The sequence below is a fragment of the Helianthus annuus genome, chromosome 11 (assembly GCF_002127325.2).
Source record: "Helianthus annuus cultivar XRQ/B chromosome 11, HanXRQr2.0-SUNRISE, whole genome shotgun sequence".
NCBI lineage: Eukaryota > Viridiplantae > Streptophyta > Magnoliopsida > Asterales > Asteraceae > Helianthus > Helianthus annuus.
In genome coordinates this window covers 72,048,019-72,069,480 of record NC_035443.2, presented here as the reverse complement: position 1 = coordinate 72,069,480, position 21,462 = coordinate 72,048,019, and the positions used below count along the sequence as shown (strand labels likewise).

Below are 21,462 nucleotides of genomic sequence, written 5' to 3'. Positions count from 1 at the left end.
AAATTCCAGAACTCCACCTCAAGCTTCTGGATTTCAGTCCTAGAACAGTATTTCTTTTCCATCATTTCCTTGAGCTCGTCCCAGCTCAGTGCATAAGCAGCATCTGCACCAAGGGTCTGAACCTGAAGGTTCCACCATGAGAGTGCGCCATCCAGAAATAACCCTGAGATATAGGTAACGCTTTGTTGGGGTGAACAGTTACTCATTCTTAGAACTGAGTCCGTCTTTTCTGTCCAACGAACAAATGCAACGGCACCTCCTGTGCCATCAAAATTCAAAGGCTTGCAGTCCAGGAACTGTTTATAGGTGCAGCCAGTTGGAGGGTTATTCTCAGTCGTGCCATTGATGTGCTTAGAGCGGAGGGCTTCATGTCGTGCAATTGCCTGCGAGATGCATTCTTGCAGCTCGGCTTCTGTTCTTGGTAGCGTACTGGTGTTGGTGTCTCGCCTGGGCGGCATTCCCTTCTGCCAAAACGGTATGAAGTAGGTTAGGCAACATTCCAGGTGTCTATGAGGTACATAGCACCATAAGCCATTATGTAATCACCCAATTTCACATGTATACATAAATACTCAATGTATGAGCGGGAAAACAGTTACCGAGCCTTCACTTAGGCTTGCCAACTTGGCTTAAAACGAACTTGAGGTTACATTGCCTCGGTCATTTAGGTTTCAGTTATTTCCCGCTACATTGGTTTTCTTAGGTTTTTGGCTTTACTGGGGCGTACATTTTCCCTTAGAGGGGGTTGCTCGTGTATGGGTGATAGAGAGTGCAAAGTCGCTGAATCTCTTGAATGTTTCTCATCTTCACTTGCTTAAATGTCGTTTTCCTCAAACGTCTCGTACACAGGTAGAAGTGTCAGTCACGAAGTAGGCTGAGACAGGCTTCCTACTTTCTTACGTGCTAAAGCACTGATCTATGTGATGTTCTACCAGATGAAGGTGAGGACACCTATACATTGAATTTGGTGTGGTTTTCATTAGCTCGACCCGTAGAGTCCACCAGGATTTCTGTGCACTACAAGTCGTTATTACGTGGGCCCCCGTAATAATAAATTGTCTTGCACAGTTACCCCAATTTTCTCTCGTCCAAGCAGATGATTGATCTAGGAGGGGACACTACTGTCCTTACACTCCTTGCCATGGAAAGGACCATTGCGGAGGTCCATGCGCTAACATTCGTTACTGTTATGCGCGTATAGGCACGATGATTAGATGGAATAGGAATGGAGAGAATTCCTAGTAGTTGGAGGGGCACCTTCGTGATGAATACTTCATCTTCCTTTTCTAGTCAAGTATGTTGTCAATTTTGCTTCACATAATCCGGAGGGATCTCGTCCCGTTGATTAAGAGTTCGTTCAAGGTCGCCGCCTCTGCCTCGTCATCACCACCGTAGTTTGGCATCTTCACGTTCGAGAGGGAAGAGCAGCCATCTCCTATGGAAGTAAGCTCAGAGTCTTGTCTGGTAATCACTCCCAGCCACGAGCTTTGCAAAGGACGCGAGGTCGATAGCTTCATCGTGCGAGTCACGTACCGTAATAGGAGTCGAAGTCGAAAGAATTTTATTCACGTCAATAATCATTCCGTACACTTATTCGTATGCATGAATACACATAACAAATATGCTACTTAGCATAATCAAGTAACTTAATGCATTATACCACGTATAACTCTCGTTTTGGGGGGGGGGGTCATTTTGTCAAGTCTAACTTTTGTAGACTATGCCTTGGTTGGCACCTTACTCTATGGGTATTCCTCACTAATGTCCTTGCCTTGTCTTTTCTTTGAAAAGTGTCTGACTCGTGGATCTTGGCGCTTTCGTGAATGCAATGAAAACCATTTTGTAAAATGTTTTTGTGAAAGAACTTTAGTGATTGTAGTCTAGACTCGAGAAGGAATCCTAGTTCACTACAATCGAAGCTCTGATACCAAACTGTCACACCCTGTCTTTTGCGGAAGCGTATGATGTGTGACTAGCTTGTTATCATTGCATTCGATCATAATAAACAACTACATGATTTAAAACGATGTTCATCCATTCGGAAAATTTTGAGGATCACAAACACTTGTCATTTAAGTTTTAAAACACAACCTTCATCTAGGTTACAATTCAACAAAAGTGGATGACATCTAAACTTGTAGTCTACTTCTAGTTACAACACTTGCGCCCAAGATCCATCCTGTCACCTGAAATACATGTAATTTTGGAAAACATCAACATAAAGTTGAGCGAGTTCATGCGTTTTGCATACCGAGTATGAAAACATGGTATGTATCTTGTATAAATAAAGTATTCTTGCAAAAATCAAGTTTTCTTGTGTACACCACGTACTAATTGAATGTTTGTACAAAGACATTTCGGCATGTGAGGACATATGGAGCATTAGTGTTGGCTCCTTTAAGGCATGTGAGGACTTATGGAGCATTAGTGTTGGCTCCTTTAACTATGTCGATTACCCTCGACTGTGTCGATTAACCTCGACTGTGTCAATTTCCCTTGACTGTGTCGATTACCCTCGACTGTGTCGATTTACCTCGACTGTGTCGATTTACCTCGACTGTGTCGATTTACCTCGACTGGGACACCGAAGCACTCAAGAGGTCACATAAGGACCATGAGTGGGGCTCGGCCGTACCCGTTAGATCTAACCCTCGTCCCTAATTACTGAATGTTTTTAATGGCTTGGTACTAGTTTTCACCAAGACTTTATGGCATTTTTAGTATTAAGTCTATGCTCACATGATCTAGTAATTTCTAGGCATTTCTTAAGGCACATCATACTTGGTTCTCGTTCTCACCAAGTGTGCTTCTCGTATTTTTGTATTCTCGATTCGTATTGCACTCGGTACTCGTTCTCACCAAGAGTGCTTCTTGTATTTTTACTACTTGTAAAAAAATTATAATATTTGTAACATGTATTTCACCCCCGAGAGTTATAAAACCAAAAACAGTTAAAGAAAAGGGGGAGCATGAACTCACAACTTTGCGTTCCTGCGTCGTAAACTTCACCGGAGTTGCTTATCTAGCGTCGTGACCTAAACGCGTTTTATTAACGTTAGTCACTAGACTTGTATCGCACAAGTGCAAGTCACTATCTTTTGTATTTGTGTTCTTGTGTTAAAAATATTTATATTTTTAACTATTTGTCTTATATCATTTTCTCAAAAATAAATATACGTATCTTGTATTTTGCACCCGAATTATGTATTTTGTCCAAGTAATATATTTTCATAAATATATCCTCTTGTATGTGTCTAAGCATGTTGTATGTGTATTTTCATGTTTATACTCCTCATGAGTATTTAGTGTATCTTTACGTCTCAATACGCTAGCACGTATAACACATACTATATTCACTTAGCACAAAAGTTGGTGATAAAATAATATATATTTTTCTCTCAAAAATATACATATTTATATCCACTTTTTTTTTTGAAGAAATCCTCATTTCTTATCACCAAAAATTAGGGAAACCTTGGTAATACCTTTAAATACATTTTTAGGGAATAAGTTCTTCAAAAACTTATATTTTTCTAAGTGTCAAAATTTATAAAAATTTTGACAGAGTTTCCCCTAAAAATGGAGGTTTCCCATGTTTTCAAAACATGTGTTTATTTTCTTTTAAATCGTCAACAATCATCAACAACAATTATCAACAATAATCATCAATAACAATTATCAACAATAATCATCAACAACAATTATCAACAATAATCATCAACAACAATCACTAATTTTCCCCATTTCATGAACTTGCATATTTACAAAAATGTGTAGTAATTTACTAGCACATTTAGTAAGTCTTGTTATCTTTAAAAATAAGTTTAATTTAAAAAAAAAAAAAAAAAAAAAAAAAAAAAAAACTTTATTTTTAAAGAATATGAAGTTCCACAACTTCTAGTCGGTTTTTACGAAAATTATTTCTTTGTTAAAACTTTTGTTACACTAGTGTTCGCACACTTGTTTGATCACAAAAAATCACTTTTGTTTGTGTAAGATCCGGATTAGAACATGTGATTTCTTTTGACGCTTGGTCTTTTGAAAATACCACTTGTGGACACATAGATCGGCTAGTTTCAGACACTATTTCATAAGTAAAAATACTTTTACACAAGTTCATGTTTCTTGTGTGGTAGAGTTTCACCTTTTAACCCTTGCACCATTTCAAACAAGCTTATGTCAAGATCCATGATCTTAACCAAACAGGGTTAAATGATGATCCGAGCTACCACAACGTAGATCGGGCCTAAATAATCACAAATTTCAATTACTACAACATTTACACAACTAGTGAGCTTTTAACCATCATTTTTCATGTTTTTAGTAGACTTTGATGCACCATTTTGTAAGATTTCGAGTTTTAATCATTACACATCACATTAACCACTTCAAAATAGCTCAAGAATGTGTTTTAAGCAACATACCACTAGCTCGAGGCTAGAGAAGTATCTAGACGCGAATGTGGTGGATAAAAGCTAGAGAAAGAGGTCCTTCGAGCTCCGAGTGCACCAAGCCTTCTTATGCGTGACACTTGACACTTGTATGATGTTGGAATGTGAAGAACAAAATCGAAAAATATGATGGATGATCAAGGGGTGTTCGGCCGAAAGTTTTTGAGGGAGAGGAGAGAGTAGTTTTGTGGTGTTGGGTGGTGAATTGTTTAGTGTGCCATCTCAAGGTATTTATAGACATTCCATATGGCATATTCCTGGCATATTCCTGGAATATTCCTAGCATATTCCTGGCATATTCCTGGCATATTCCTGGAATATTCCTAGCATATTCCTAGCATATTCCTGGAATATTCCTAGGTTTTCTGCGTTGTCTGCGTTTTGCAGTGTAAGCACTGTGTCGCGTAGGAACACACGGTACGTGCTTAAACTTGAAAAAATAACGTTTTTAAGCGTTTTAATTTATTTTTCAACACGAACCTAATTAAAATAAAATTTTAATCATAACAGAATATTTGTTGGATTAAATATTATCCGGGCGGCCATCAACGTTCGTTTCGCAGTTTTGTCGCAATTAGTTCTGCTCTTAAAGTGTGTTTCGGGTGCTTTTTAGTGCTTATTTTTGCTTTCATATAGCATATATATTAAACCCTTGTATGTACTCTTGGGTTTTAATGTATTCTTGTTATTGGACCTACACCTAGGCTCCAATTTTATTGTCTGACTGCTTTCTGCAGTTCCGTTGACACAGTGTGTCTTACCGGTGAGTTTACTAATATTTTTGACGCAACGCTCTCGTTTTTGCATAAAGCAATATTTTGTAGTATAAAACGTACATGAATTCACTTGTATGGAATTCAGAAACTTATTTCTCTTGTAAACTAGATCATGTATGTTCATTAAGGCACAGATCACTGTTCATTTAGTGTACAGAATGTACGGAAAAGTGACGGTTGTCACATTCTAGGACTAAGTCAAACAACGTACATAGACAAAAATTTCGACACGCTTCAAGATGGGAAACTCCAAGAAAGGAGGTGTTCCTATGACTAAAGGAACCATATTGAACAAATTGCAATATCCTTCAACGGACATTGAAATTAACCAAATGGAAGTAGTTCCATATGCTTCAGCGATTGGTTCAATCATGTATGCTATGTACTAGACTTAATGTCTCGTGTTCTTTAAGCATAACCAGTAATTTTCAGCATAGTCCTGGCATTGCCCATTGGACTGCAATAAATAACATTCTGGGGTACTTGAGAAGAACCAAAGATATGTTCTTGGTTTTTGGAGGAGTGGAAGAGGAGCTGACTGTAAGGTGTTACACGGATGTTGGCTTCCAAAGTGACCAAGATGATTGTCGCTCACAATTAGGATTCGTATTCACTCTCAATGGAGGAGCTATCTATTGGAAAAGCTCCAAACAGAGTGTAGTGGCGGATTCAACCACCGAATCCGAATGAATAGCTGCATCAGATGCTGCGAAAGAATCTGCTTGATAGAAAGATAAAAGTACTTCGATCAGATCGAGGTGGTGAATACCTCAGCTTTGAGTTTATCAATCATCTGAAAGAGTGCGGAATAGTTTCACAACCCTCTCCACCTGGCACACCCCAACTTAATGGCATGAGTGAAGGGAGAAATCGAACTCTACTTAATATGGTTCGATCGATGATATGTAGAACTAACTTGCCTCGCTTCTTTTGGGGACATGCTCTTATGATCTCTTCCCGCATTGTCAAATGAGATATGGCATGGGCGTAAACCCGATTTGGAATACCTTAGAGTATGGGGATGTGATGCATACATCACAAGTGATTCTGATGATAGGCTCGATCCTCAAGGCGAAAAGGTTGTTTTCATCGGATACTATAAAAGAAGCGGATATTATTTCTACCATCCTGATGCAAATGTGATTTCCATCAAACGGAAGGGACACTTTCTCGAGGAAGAACTTGTTGATCGAGAAACTGGAAGTAATGTGGTTGATTTTGAAGAAATTCAAGAACCACAAACCAACCGCTAATGTAGTCGGACTGTCTGATCAACAAGTAGTTGTTGTCAATGAATCAGACATAAAACACTAGCGTTTGCAGAAGTAGTAGAATTCGCAAGAATCTAATAGATGTTTATAGCTTCTAAAAGGTCCCGAAGTCTTATTAGTAGCTGAGTCTAATGACGAAACTGCTAACTACAAATCTGCAATTTTAGATTCGGAATCTGAGAAATGGCAAGAAGCCATGAACGTCGAGATGCAATCTATGCATGACAATCAAGTATGGGACCTGGTTGAGCTACCCCCCAAATCTCGGGCAGTAGGGAGCAAATGGATTTTCAAGAGAAAAACCGATATACATGGAAATGTACACACCTATAAAGCACGGCTAGTTGCGAAGGGTTTCACTCAAACTCAAGGTATTGACTATGACGAGATCCTCTCACCCGTTGCTATGATTAAATTAATCAGGATATTGCTTGCGATAATTGCGTACTATGATTACGAACTATGGCAAATGGATGTCAATGTAACGCTCCGTATTTTCGTACTTTCTTATTTTAGCAAGTCAAGTTGTAATTCCCGTTTTTAGACACTTGTACTCTCGTTGTAGTCTATTTCGTTTCAATTTGTAATCCGAGACTATTGATCATAATGAAAACAAAGTATTTTAATCATGTTGGTGTATCCATGTTACTCTTATGTGCAACTGTTAATCGAAATTCACATTTGAACGATATATTATTCAAGGATTCTTGATTTTATCGACAGTTTATACTCGTTAAACTAACTAAAACTCTTAAAATAATGAAATTCGAATCCTAATTCTCGAAACTCGGAAGCTTCGTGAAATGAATAATCGTTTAAAGATTTTTATTCGTTTATAAGAATGATTATTTATTTAATCATTAGTTTAATTAATTAAATTTATAATTTAAAAGTTTTATTCTTTTATTTTTATAAAAATAATCTAGTTAGCCTCGTTAGATTTTAAAGTTAGTAAATACCAACTAACCTAGTTAGTAAACCAAGTTAACTTTGTTAAGGATTCAAGTGAGATTTAAGGCTTTATAGCTTAACCAGGTTAACATTTCAATTAGATAAGTTTTAATAGTCAAGGGTGTCCTTTGTAATATTCCATAATTCATTTCAAAAGAAAAAAAAGTGGTGGAGACGGGGATCGAACCCGGGTCTCTACCGAATCAAACAACAACGCAGCAACCACTCCACCACTTGTTTCACATGATACCAATACCACAACCTTTAATCTTATATGCGCGAAAAAAACAGAAATTCCTTTTTAACTTTTGCCGCCCAAAACGAAATCAGCAACCTTCCTTTTTCCTTTCTTTTCTGATTTCGCGCCTATTGTTCGGAGATCGATATAATTCCGCGTTTCCTTTTTAATACCAATCACGAACCTAGATGTATTGTAAAACACATACAGCTCCTCACAAACCATTTTCCAAATTTACGAGACTCGCGAAACACTATATAAACGACACCCTCGACACCACCACGACACACTATAACACCCTCTCTGTTCTTATCTTTTCGACACAACCCCACAACATCTTTCGCACAAACGTTACACCCTTGCCGGAGGAGCTAGTCGTCACCGGAGAAAACCCGCGAGTCGCCAAACTCACCGGAGTTTCGACGGAGCTTTCGGATCAACTGTTTCGTTGGTTCGGGTTCACATCATCTCATCGCCAAAGCTGTTCGAATCACGCCGAAGCTTACTGTTCGGTATACATACTTCCCTTTTCGATCCATATTACGTTTCTGTTTTTATATATATACACGAAGAATCACAATTTAAGATAACAAACAATATTTAGTTTTGTCTTTCTTGTTTCTGTTCATTGGTTTAAAAAGAAATCAATTGAAATTTTTGGAAAAGTAAAAAACATGCATACAATATTCGAATGGTTCTGTTAGTAAATGAAGAAGATGATCCCCTCCAGTTTAATAAAAAAAACCAATACCATATTGATATTTTTATTATTATTCCATAAAATAATAGACAAATCATATATAACCATTTTATTTCATTTCAAACAAAATGTAATATATGGTAGATACATAATAGTACGTATATTGTTTTGTTTAAAAAAAAACCCATATAAGAGAATCAACCTAATATTAGTTTAAGTGAAATAATAATTCCTTCTGTTTTCTTAGGTATAATTTCCTTTTGCTTTTCCTTTTGAAGACTTATTCATACTATCACTACTTTTTTTATTTTAAAAACAGATATTTATAAATCTTTTAAAACCTATTTATTTAAAAGATTACTAGCTATCGGATTAGTTATTTTAAAATCAATTACCAAACTAATATTAAGTCAAACCTTTAATAGTAAAACTAAATAATCTATTATAACTCTTTTATATCAAAATATGAAAAAGGCCACGTTATAATTAAAAATGTAATCAATTCTAATCGATAAATATAGAAATTTTATTAACTTTTTTTATAAATAATTAAATTGTTCACGTGTGGTATTCCATATCTAGGATAATCACTCTCGTGCATTTGGATTCTATATCTTTACTCGTGCGTTATTACAAGAAATCGCAACGCAACCAATGTGAGTATACTCGATCCCATTTTTATTTTTAACACTTTTGGGTGCAACATGTGTTCTATGCAAAAACACGCAACGCATGAAACTTGTTATATGCACACTCTATCCATATTTAAACATGAAACAATTTGATGCTTGTTAATCTCATGTGCTATGTAAACTTTTCGTGTCTATATGCTCATTAACCTGGCTAAACTTATTAAACTTCTAAGACTTCTGAGACTTAATAGACTTCACATACTTATTAAACTCCTATGCTATAGGAGTACGCACCACCCTTGAGTCTTGGGGTGTTTGCGTTGGAAACTTGAGTTTGACATATAGTCACACCGTTTCAGCATATTAGTAACTTGTATTATGTTGTTCATGTTGGATATGAGTGCTTAAACTTGTTATTCTACTTTATGCTATGTATCAAACTTGTATACTCGCCAACATTTTTTGTTGATGTTATTTTAATACATGTTGCAGGTTGATAGACAAGATGATGAAGAAGCAAGTTAGGGTGGACTAGAAACTCACCTAGAAAATAAACTATGTTTGAAATTTGAATTATGTTTTGATCATGTTTGAACAATGTATGACATTTTAGAATTTATGAAATTTGATTTAATCTATATTGTCACAATTAGTGTTATGATGCTTTTGAGCGATTTGTTCGTCTCATCCCGATGTTTCCGCCATCGGTTGGGGTGTGACAGTCAAAATCACCTTTCTTAATAGACATCTCTCTGAAGATGTCTATATGGTTCGGCCTGAAGGTTTTGTCGATCCTAAATATCCAACTTAGGTGTGCAAACTAAATAAGTCCATTTATCGACTCAAGCAAGCATCTTGAAGTTGGAATCTTCATTTTGACCAGAGGATCAAAGAGTTTGGTTTTGTCAAGAATGAAGATTAGGCTTGTGTTTACAGAAAGGTTAGTGGGAGCACCATATCATTCCTCATCTTGTATGTGGATGATATACTAATAATTGGAAATAACATCCCTATGCTTAACAAAGTTAAACACCTTTTGGGATCTTGCTTCGCAATGAAAGTTCTTGGAGAAGCTGCTTACATTCTAGGAATGAAGATCTATAGGGATGGATCTAAGTGGCTTCTAGGGCTAAGTCAAACAATGTACATAGACAAAAATGTCGACACGCTTCAAGATGGGAAACTCCAAGAAAGGAGGTGTTCCTATGACTAAAGGAACCGTATTGAACAAATTGCAATCTCCTTCAACGGACATTGAAATTAAGCAAATGGAAGTAGTTCCATATGCTTCAGCGATTGGTTCAATCATGTATGCTATGTACTAGACTTAATGTCTCGTGTGCTTTAAGCATAACCAGTAATTTTCAGCATAGTCCTGGCATTGCCCATTGGACTACAATACAGAACATTCTGAGGTACTTGAGAAGAACCAAATATATGTTCTTGGTGTTTAGAAGAGTGGAAGAGGAGCTGACTGTAAGGTGTTACACGGATGCTGGCTTCCAAAGTGACCAAGATGATTGTCGCTCACAATTAGGATTCGTATTCACTCTCAATGGAGGAGCTGTCTATTGGAAAAGCTCCAAACAGAGTGTAGTGGAGGATTCAACCACCGAATCCGAATGAATAGCTACATCAGATGCTGCGAAAGAATCTGCTTGATAGAAAGATAAAAGTACTTCGATCAGATCGACGTGGTGAATACCTTAGCTTTGAGTTTCTCAATCATCTGAAAGAGTGTGGAATAGTTTCACAACCCTCTCCACCTGGCACACCCCAGCTTAATGGGGTGAGTGAAGGGAGAAATCGAACTCTACTTAATATGGTTCGATCGATGATATGTAGAACTAACTTGCCTCACTCCTTTTGGGGACATGCTCTTATGATCTTTTCCCGCATTGTCAATTTAGCTCCGAAAAAAAGGTAAACAAAAAAACGCCATATGAGATATGGCATCGGCGTAAACCCGATTTAGAATACCTTTGAGTATGGGGATGTGATGCATACATCACAAGTGATTCTGATGATAGGGTTGATCCTCAAGGCGAAAAGGTTGTTTTCATCGTATACTATAAAAGAAGCGGATATTATTTCTACCATCCTGATGCAAATTTGATTTCCATCAAACGGAAGGGACACTTTCTCGAGGAAGAACTTGTTGATCGAGAAACTGGAAGTAATGTGGTTGATTTTGAAGAAATTCAAGAACCACAAACAACCGCTAATGTAGTCGGACTGTCTGATCAACAAGTAGTTGTTGCCAATGAATCAGACATAAAACACAAGCGTTTGCAGAAGTAGTAGAATTCGCAAGAATCTGATAGATGTTTATGGCGTCTAAAAGGTCCCGAAGTCTTATTAGTAGCTGAGTCTAATGACGAAACTACTAAACTACAAATCTGCAATCTTAGATTCGGAATCTGAGAAATGGCAAGAGGCCATGAACGTCGAGATGCAATCCATGCATGACAATCAAGTATGGGACTTGGTTGAGCTACCCCCCAAATCTCGGGCAGTAGGGAGCAAATGGATTTTGAAGAGAAAAACCGATATACATGGAAATGTACACACCTATAAAGCACGGCTAGTTGCGAAGGGTTTCACTCAAACTCAAGGTATTGACTATGATGAGACCCTCTCACCCGTTGCTATGATTAAATTAATTAGGATATTGCTTGCCATAATTGCGTACTGTGATTACGTACTATGGCAAATGGATGTCAATGTAGCGCTCCGCATTTTCGTACTTTCTTATTTTAGCAAGTCAAGTTGTACTTCCCGTTTTTAGACACTTGTACTCTTGTTGTAGTCTATTTCGTTTCAATTTGTAATCCGAGACTATTGATCATAATGAAAACAAAGTATTTTAATCATGTTGGTGTATCCATGTTAGTCTTATGTGCAACTGTTAATCGAAATTCACGTTTGAACGATATATTATTCAAGGATTCTTGATTTTATCGACACTTTATACTCATTAAACTAATTAAAACTCTTAAAATAATGAAATTCGGATCCTAATTCTCGAAACTCGGAAGCTTCGTGAAATGAATGATCGTTTAAAGATTTTTATTCGTTTATAAGAATGATTATTTATTTCATTCGTTTAATTAATTAAATTAATAAATTTATAATTTAAAAGTTTTATTCTTTTATTTTTATAAAAATAATCTAGTTAGCCTCGTTAGATTTTAAAGTTAGTAAATACCAACTAACCTAGTTAGTAAACCAAGTTAACTTTGTTAAGGATTCAAGTGAGATTTAAGGCTTTATAGCTTAACCAAGTTAACATTTCAATTAGACAAGTTTTAATAGTCAAGGGTGTCCGTTGTAATATTCCATAATTCATTTAAAAAAAAGTGGTGGAGACGGGGATCGAACCCGGGTCTCCACCGAAACAAACAACAACGCAGCAACCACTCCACCACTTGTTTCGCATGATACCAATACCACAACCTTTAATCTTATATGCGCGAAAAAAACGGAAGTTCCTTTTTAACTTTTGCCGCCCAAAACGAAATCAGCAACCTTCCTTTTTCCTTTCTTTTCTGATTTCGCGCAGATTGTTCGAAGATCGATATAATTCCGGGTTTCCTTTTTAATACCAACCACGAACCTAGACGTATTGTAAAACACATACAGCTCCTCACAAACCATTTTCCAAATTTACGAGACTCGCGAAACACTATATAAATGACACCCTCGACACCACCACGACACACTGTAACACCCTCTCTATTCTTATCTTTTCGACACAACCCCACAACATCTTTCGCACAAACCTTACACCCTTGCCGGAGGAGCTAGTCGTCACCGGAGAAAACCCGCGAGTCGCTAAACTCACCGGAGTTTCGACGGAACTTTCGGATTAACTGTTTCGTTGGTTCGGGTTCACATCATCTCATCGCCAAAGCTGTTCGAATCACGCCGAAGCTTACTGTTCGGTATACATACTTCCCTTTTCGATCCATATTACGTTTCTGTTTTTTATATATATACACGGAGAATCACAATTTAAGATAACAAACAATATTTAGTTTTGTCTTTTTTGTTTCCGTTCATTGGTTTAAAAAGAAATCAATTGAAATTTTTGGAAAAGTAAAAACTTGCATATAATATTCGAATGGTTCTCTTAGTAAATGAAGAAGATGATCCCCTCCAGTTTAATAAAAAAAAACCAATACCATATTGATATTTCTATTATTATTCCATAAAATAATAGACGAATCATATATAACAATTTTATTTCATTTCAAACAAAATGTAATATATGGTAGATACATAATAGTACGTATATTGTTTTGTTTAAAAAAACCCATATAAGAGAATCAACATAATATTAGTTTAAGTGAAATAATAATTCCTTCTGTTTTCTTAGGTATTATTTTCTTTTGCTTTTCCTTTTGAAGATTTATTCATACTATCACTACTTTTTCTTATTTTAAAAACAGATATTTATAAATCTTTTAAAACCTATTTATTTAAAAGATTACTAGCTATCAGATTAGTTATTTTAAAATCAATTACCAAACTAATATTAAGTAAAACCTTTATTAGTAAAACTAAATAATCTATTATAACTCTTTTATATCAAAATATTAAAAAGGCCACGTTATAATTAAAAATGTAATCAATTCTAATCGATAAACAATAGAAATTTTATTAACTTTTTTTATAAATTTGTTCACGTGTGGTATTCCATATCTAGGATAATCACTCTTGTGAATTTGGATTCTCCATCTTTACTCGTGCGTTATTACAAGAAATCGCAACGCAACCAATGTGAGTATACTCGATACCATTTTTATTTTTAACACTTTTGGGTGCAATATGTGTTTTATACAAAAACACGCAACACATGAAACTTGTTATATGCACACACTATCCATATTTAAATATGAAACAATTTGATGCTTGTTAATCTCATATGCTATGTAAACTTTTCGTGTCTATTTGCTCATTAACCTGGCTAAACTTATTAAACTTCTAAGACTTCTGAGACTTATTAGACTTCTTATACTTATTAAACTACTATGCTATAGGAGTACGCACCGCCCTTGAGTCTTGGGGTGTTTGCGTTGGAAACTTGAGTTTGACATATAGTGACACCGTTTCAGCATATTAGTAACTTGTATTATGTTGTTCATGTTGGATATGAGTACTTAAACTTTTTATTCTACTTTATGCTATATATCAAACTTGTATACTCGCCAACATTTTTGTTGATGTTATTTTAATACATGTTGCAGGTTGATAGACAAGATGATGAAGAAGCAAGTTGGGGTGGACTAGAAACTCACCTAGAAAATAAACTATGTTTGAAATTTGAATTATGTTTTGATCATGTTTGAACAATGTATGACATTTTAGAATTTATGAAATTTGATTTAATCTATATTGTCACAATTAGTGTTATGATGCTTTTGAGCGATTTGTTCGTCTCATCCCGATGTTTCCGCCATCGGCGGTTGGGGTGTGACAGTCAAAATCACCTTTCTTAATAGATATCTCTCTGAAGATGTCTATATGGTTCAGCCTGAAGGTTTTGTCGATCCTAAATATCCAACTTAGGTGTGCAAACTAAATAAGTCCATTTATCGACTCATGCAAGCATCTTGAAGTTGGAATCTTCATTTTGACCAGAGGATCAAAGAGTTTGGTTTTGTCAAGAATGAAGATTAGGCTTGTGTTTACAGAAAGGTTAGTGGGAGCACCATATCATTCCTCATCTTGTATGTGGATGATATACTAATAATTGGAAATAACATCCCTATGCTTAACAAAGTTAAACACCTTTTGGGATCTTGCTTCGCAATGAAAGTTCTTGGAGAAGTAGCTTACATTCTAGGAATGAAGATCTATAGGGATGGATCTAAGTGGCTTCTAGGGCTAAGTCAAACAACGTACATAGACAAAAATGTCGACACGCTTCAAGATGGGAGACTCCAAGAAAGGAGATGTTCCTATGACTAAAGGAACTGTATTGAACAAATTGCAATTTCCTTCAACGGACATTGAAATTAAGCAAATGGAAGTAGTTCCATATGCTTCAGCGATTGGTTCAATCATGTATGCTATGTACTAGACTTAATGTCTCGTGTGCTTTAAGCATAACCAGTAATTTTCAGCATAGTCCTGGCATTGCCCATTGGACTGCAATAAAGAACATTCTGAGGTACTTGAGAAGAACCAAAGATATGTTCTTGGTGTTTGGAGGAGTGGAAGAGGAGCTGACTGTAAGGTGTTACACGGATGCTGGCTTCGAAAGTGACCAAGATGATTGTCGCTCACAATTAGGATTCGTATTCACTCTCAATGGAGGAGCTGTCTATTGGAAAAGCTCCAAACAGAGTGTAGTGGCGGATTCAACCACCGAATCCGAATGAATAGCTGCATCAGATGTTGCGAAAGTATCTGCTTGGATGAAGTAGTTTATCAACGACCTTGATGTTGTTTCAAGTATTCAAAAACCAATCTAGGTGTTCTGTGATAACATAGGAATCATTGCTCAAACCAAGGAGCCCAGATCACAGGGTTAAGCACATTCTAAGAAAGTTCCACTATATACGGGAAATACTAGAATGAGGAGACATCTTAATAAGCAAAATAGACACAGATCAAAACTTAGCAGACATGTTCAATAATCCGATGTCTCAGGACAAGCATGGGAATGCTATCGGTCTTAGATTGGATAACCATTTGTTTTGATTTAGTATTTAGATGTATGGACATTCAAACAGTTGTACGTTTTGAATTCACCTTTGATTTACTGGCTAAATGCAAAGTTTGAATCTTAGAACTATGTTCGATTTTGATATGTTTAGTCCATGAATCTTGTATTCTAAATTGTCCATAGTCGGTCAGACTCGTGGGAACGACTCTGAATTAAGACTATTTTGACTTTGGACTTAAGGGGTTGACTTCCAAACTCACAAACCTCATTGTGAATGACGTTGGATGTAACTCGCATCAAATCATCTTCATGGATCTTGTTCATAAGATGTATTTGATTTAGGTATACTCATTTAGTATCCTCTGACCTGAGATACATACTAGAACTTTCATTTACTAAAGACTATTCTTTAATCAATGTCAAACGCTGTCGCGTAATTATCAGTCATAAAGGCATTGGTTGGGAGTGGTTCTAAAGTTCAGTGGGAGTTGTATTTAGTCAAGATGGGATTTTGTACTTTTATATGTAACAGTTAGACATCTGGGCGCCCTCGTTGATTCAAACTGGTAAAGTATAAGGCCTTACCCAAACTTACTGTGTGTTTGATTTGACCATTTTGACTCTATGAACGAGAACGATAATGATTGAACGCCATGTGAGATCGAATCCGGTCCATGTCTCATTGTTCAATTGATGTCTTTTACAGAAAGGATAGATGATGAAGATTGCCATAAGTCTACTGTCTTCATGTAGCAATCCGTTGCTAAAGAGAAGATACCTTAGCTAATGACTTTAAAGTGTCATGACCTGTTGGGGGCAGCTATGTGTAGCTAGAGCACCGCTGGCTGTCTGCGTTGAGATCTTATCAGAGACTGTCCAAGTGGGAGCTGTTGGAAATTATGTCCGGTTCGATAAGTCAACGCTGCCGACCGGGTCTCGACCCATAAGAGTTACACTTTGGGCAACGAACTAAAAATCCACTTAACCTGTTTAACTGGTAATTACGAACGATATGCGGGTATTACCTAAGAGACGGGTACATGGACCGGGTGAGACGGGTATACTCACATACGCCACTTGTCGCGCATGCACCTTTGCTACATGCCGCACATGCACCCATCTACTGCCACTTGACGTGCACCAACACTTTGGCCAATTGCAACACATGCACTATGCATGTGTGCCACTTGGCAAACATGCATAAGGTTCCATGGCTTTAAGATGTTGGGTCTTGCATTGTTGAACTAGAAATGAACAAAAAGATGCAAGAACTTAAAAACTCTCATACACCCAAACCGGCCACAGCTGCCGCCGGACAGGCCGACGCTGCCACCGAAGCCGCCGTCGGATCGACCGCCGTCGCTGCCTTGCCGCCGCCTGTCGGACGCCGCCAGCCCACCCTGTTGTCGCTGCTGCTCGCCGCCGGTCACCGCCGCTGCTATACGGGTTCACACTCGCATTCGTCGGTTCGTAACACTAGCACTTGTAACCTCGGTGTCTCGACCGGTTAGTCATTAACCGAGGTATATCTTTCTCATCGGTAGTTAAATATATTTTCACTGTGCTCGTATTTGCATGTAACAGGATCCTGTCGGGTTTCGCTTTGTTGATCACTTGTTTATTTTTCCGCTGCGTTTTATTAATTAACTTGCTTAATTAATTAACTATTATTTATTGAACCGGGTTTTTGATAAATAAAATTATGACCGATCACCATGGAAACCCAACATATGCATATGCATCTGACTATCTCCTTCACATTGTATTCTGGTAGGCATATGGAACATTTCGTTCATTTCCAAATTCTATTTAAACACCGACAAAGATGGGAAACCTACAAATAAAACATCAAATATGGTGTATAAAGAAGTTTTTAATGACTTGTGATTTTTGTGTCACTTCCTTTTTTCAGTTCACTGTAGTTTACTAATTTCATTAGTTCTTGAACTTTTATTTATTTCAAAGAGTAAATTACAAGTTTTGTCCTTTATGTTTGTTCCAAATTTCAGGCGTTGTCCTTTACCTTTAAAATTGATGAGTTTTGTCCTTAACGTTTCAAAATCCTGCACGTTATGTCCTTTAGGGCAAACCTAGTTAATTTTCAATGTTAAATCTGGTCACATAGACCCCACATAAGGGCAAATTTGTCTTTTTACCCTTTCAATAAAAATATTAAATATATATTTACAAAGCTTCATCTTCTCCACTCAATCACTCTCCCTCACGTCTCTCTGAACATCTGAACATCCACATGAGTACACAAGCGATCAATTAAACAGTTTGTCATATAACACAGCAACAAAATGACAATAAAGTCAACAACAACCAATATGATTGCCTGTAGCAGATAGATAACAAAACAGCTCAAAAACAAATTATTAAGAAATAAACATAATGATTGTGTCACGCGCGAGTTTTAACAGAAAAGGACCTAGATCGGGGGTTATCGAGAAAGGATTCATCTAGTAATAACTGATTTTCTGGAGATTTCTTCTTTTCGGAGCTCCGATCTGGCGACGGCTTGGCGCGTGAGGATGACGGAGAGGGTGATGGAGGCCTCCGTTGCGCGGTGGTGTTGTTTTGGGGTTGATTGAGTCGGGAGTGGTGCGGATCTGGTGATTGTCTTCTGGAATAGAGATTCGTGGTGGCGTTTTGACGGAAACTAAACCGGGCATGATGGAGATGTGTTGATAAAATGCAGATCTGAAGTTACTGGTGAGTGTGGAGGTGAAGGGTATGGCGGCGGCGGTGGTGGGGAGTGGCTTAGATTTACTTCTTTGAATTCGATTATCATATGTCATTAATTGTTTTCGTGTTTATGCACCAATGTTGTTGGATCTAGCTTTGTTATTAGGTCAAGACTCACCAAATATCAAGGGTTTTGTCGACTAAAAACGTTTAGAACCGCTTTAGCACTGCAATTGGGCTGTTATTGATGAAGAGATGAGGAACCAAATTACTTGAATTATGTTGGAATTCCTGGTGATAAATGATATTTGTTGATTTTTACAGCTTGTTTTTGGGGGGTTTAAAGTGCCTAGGTTTTTGTTTCAGCTAGCTTAGTTGTGGTTGTGAGGTGATAATAGCAATGGTTCAGCTCAGTCGGAGTGATGATGGAGAAGGTGGGTGGTGTGAGATGGGTGCAGGGGGTTTGGTGGTCAGTGATGGCAGGTGAAGGGTATGGCGGAGGCGGTGGTGGGGAATGGTGACAACGGCTGTGGAGGTGGAGGTGGAGGTGGAGGTGATTGTGGTTTTTAGTGAGAGAGGGTACAAAGAGAGATGATTGTCTGCAATTTGAAGATGGTTAGGTCTTTATTTTAAATTAATTATATAAATTTCCTAAAAAAACGAAATTACAAAAATGCCCCCATGTGCCTTGCACATGATCAGATTTAACATTGAAAATTAACTAGGTTTGCCTTAAAAGACATAACGTGCAAGATTTTGAAACGTTAAGGACAAAACTCATCAATTTTAAAGATAAAGGACAGCGCCTGAAATTTGGGACAAACATAAAGCATAAAACTTATAATTTACTCTATTTCAAATGATTATTTCAACAATGTTAAGTTATATATTTGTGTGTTAGTCCATCCATTAAGTTCACGGTTCTTAAACTAGTATATCTAGTATGGTAAATAAAAATTATACAAATTAAAAGCTGGATTAGGTTCGCAACGAGTCAATCTTGTTTGTTAAACAAACCTTCTCATTTGCGTTGGAGTTTTTATCTGGTAGGAGCAGCGGTTTATACTTTTAAATTATATGAACCGACAGGACTTCTCCGTGGATTCTTCATTGTTTCCTGAAATTTGGGCATCAATGGCGAAACTAATCTGTGGTGGATCATGATTCAGGAAGAGTGCTGGCATTATGATTTCGATTGAAATGTATTGGTATGTGAATGTTTTTCAATTTCAATGTTTAACTTCCTAAACTACTGATCAGTTGTTCACATGTTTATCTCCTTTTATTGTTAGGGTTTACTCGTTTAATTAGCATCGTGTTGTGTTTACTGCGCGTTTAACCCATCTATTACAACCTGCCATCTGGTTTACAATTAGGTGCTGTTTGTTTTTTTCTGAAAAGCTCTACGCAAGCTCTGTTTTGTCTGCGCCGTGCAGACCACATGCAGACTGTTTGTTTTTTTCGAAGACGTTTCATTAAAAAACGTCTGCGCGATCTCTTCTTGGTGCTGACTTGGCCAGTCACTTTTAAGGTCTTCTAAGGTTGCGGAGAGTTAAACACCATCACCATCACCACCACCGCCACAGTTCACCACCACCGTCCACCACCCACTACCGTCCATCACCACCACCACCGTCCACCACCACCACCGTCCATCACCACCACCCACTACCGTCCATCACCACCACTACCATCCACCACCGACCACCACCGTCTAGCACAACCACCACCAGTTTATTTTAGAAGTCTGCATACATTAAAAAACAAACAACCAGATTGCAGAGGTTTGGTCTACCTCTTCTTCTACAAATGTCTGCAGATGTAGTCCGCAGACTACAGACATTTTACCTCTTAAAAAAACCTGTTTACAACCTGTCAACTTGTTTGACTCGCTTAGATGAATAGGTTACAACTTGTTTAGTTCATGTTAGGGTTGATGTCTTTGACATGTTAGTGTTTGTGTTCATTAATTCAACCTACCAACCCAACAAGCTTGTCACCTCTAGTTTTTGATTGTTCTATAAACCTCATATATACTAAATGCAATGTTTTGACCATTGACCGACGAAGTTCGAAGTTCACGGCTATTTCAAAATCTATGTGATGTGGATCAGAATCTGCAAGAAAAAGTTGCAGATTTTGTGGACATTCAACAATAATAAATGGACTCTTTTGGAAATGTGGATATGATTATTATATCGGGAATCTCAGTCCATACCTATGTGATGCCCTGCACCATGCCTGGAAGGTAACAACTATGGATTATAAAACAAAACTACATTAATTTAAGGGTAGTTGTTATTTAATTACATATATTAATAATATTAAAATAAAAGATTATGCTTAGAAGGTAGTCCATGTTGCAGAAAACCAATGGGAACAGATCATGCTGCTTATTTGTTGTTTCTTAACGCTTTCAGCAACATTCTTATATTCTATGAAAGAGCATGCTAACCTTGTTTCAATGTACAGATTCATGCTTTCTGCATGCATGCGCATCACCATTTCAAAGCTGTGGAACTTGAACGGTGTCTTTGTATTCTCAGGGCCAACTACATGGTTCGCATCCTTGGTGCTACTCAACGATGACAAATTTGACCCTTGACCGTATCTTATTGTATATTTGATTAAAATCAAATCAACTAATTGTATTATTTCTTTTGGTATGTTATTTGAATGTGGATACTGATAATGATGGTGGCAAGTGGAAATTTACGTATAGATGAAAGTCAAATTTTTACGGAATCATGCTTTCTGCGAGCATGTGTATCACCATTTTAAAGCTGTGGAAATTGAACGGTTTTTCGTGTAGTCTGTTCTTTCTTCATCTGCAAGACAATTGACCATATAGTTAGTTAAATTCTCTTTGTTTTTGACTCTCTCGCACACACATACAGTATTCAAATATATATTTTTAAGCTAATAAAATATGTTTTTTTTTTCCATTAAAAAACCTTATATGTTATGAATGCGTAATGCATGAATCATGATGCGCTACATTATCATCATTTGAAGGAACCCCTCCCCTGATATATGCATATGTATTTGTTTATACATATGTATATGTATATCTGTATATATA

The 21,462-nt window shown here is 37.1% G+C and overlaps 1 long non-coding RNA gene across 1 annotated transcript; it reads left to right on the top strand.

Moving 5' to 3' along the window:
* Positions 1-19,348: 19,348 nt before the first annotated feature.
* Positions 19,349-21,191, top strand: LOC110890474. The gene is made up of 2 exons (XR_002564511.2): positions 19,349-19,588; positions 20,853-21,191. It is a non-coding gene; the product is annotated as an uncharacterized LOC110890474 (long non-coding RNA).
* Positions 21,192-21,462: the final 271 nt, after the last annotated feature.